The sequence below is a fragment of the Otolemur garnettii genome, unplaced genomic scaffold, assembly GCF_000181295.1.
Source record: "Otolemur garnettii isolate 467f Iridium unplaced genomic scaffold, OtoGar3 scaffold00065, whole genome shotgun sequence".
Classification (NCBI taxonomy): domain Eukaryota; kingdom Metazoa; phylum Chordata; class Mammalia; order Primates; family Galagidae; genus Otolemur; species Otolemur garnettii.
In genome coordinates, this window is record NW_003852460.1 from 2,277,323 (window position 1) to 2,277,897 (window position 575).

General features: G+C 37.4%; 1 protein-coding gene and 1 non-coding gene across 2 annotated transcripts in view; one reads left to right on the forward strand and one right to left on the reverse strand.

Annotated features, from left to right (window-relative positions):
- The window catches only part of MXRA5 (matrix remodeling associated 5), a 31,532-nt gene that overhangs the window by 8,273 nt on the left and 22,684 nt on the right, over window positions 1–575 (reverse strand).
- LOC111726433 lies at window positions 110–216 on the forward strand. Its single transcript, XR_002774204.1, has one exon. It is a non-coding gene; the product is annotated as a U6 spliceosomal RNA (small nuclear RNA).

The following is a 575-nucleotide window of genomic DNA, read 5'->3' on the forward strand; positions in this document are numbered from 1 at the left end:
TGCTTCTAGGTACATATCCAAGGATGTTCATTGCCCAAATATTTCACAATAGCAAAGATATCAACCCAACTCTCCATCGACGGATGAATGGGTAAAGAAAATTTATACAGTGCTCACTTGGGCAGCACATATACTAAAATTGGAACGACACAGAGAAGATTAGCATGGCCCCTGCACGAGGATGACACGCAAATTTATGGAGAGGTCCATATTTTTAGTAAAAAAGACATTTTCAGGGGAAAAAATGTGTACACAAGGGAACACTAGTCTGTCTTTAAAAAGAAGAAAGTTCTGTCAGGCGTGAGAACCTGGGGGAAGCTAGGAAAAATTCTATTAAGTGTAATAAAACCAGCATGGAAAAAAATATATAGAATGATCTCACTTCTAGGGGGGAGTGTAAAAAAGTTAAAGTCACAGAAGCAGAGAGCTTCTCTGTGAGCTGGGGGTTATCGGGGGAAAAGGGGAAGAATATTAAACCATGCAAAGGTCAGTTAGACAGAAGGAATAAATTCAAGGGATATATTATATTCATGACAACTATAATTAGTAGTGTTATACTGTAATACATATAAAAT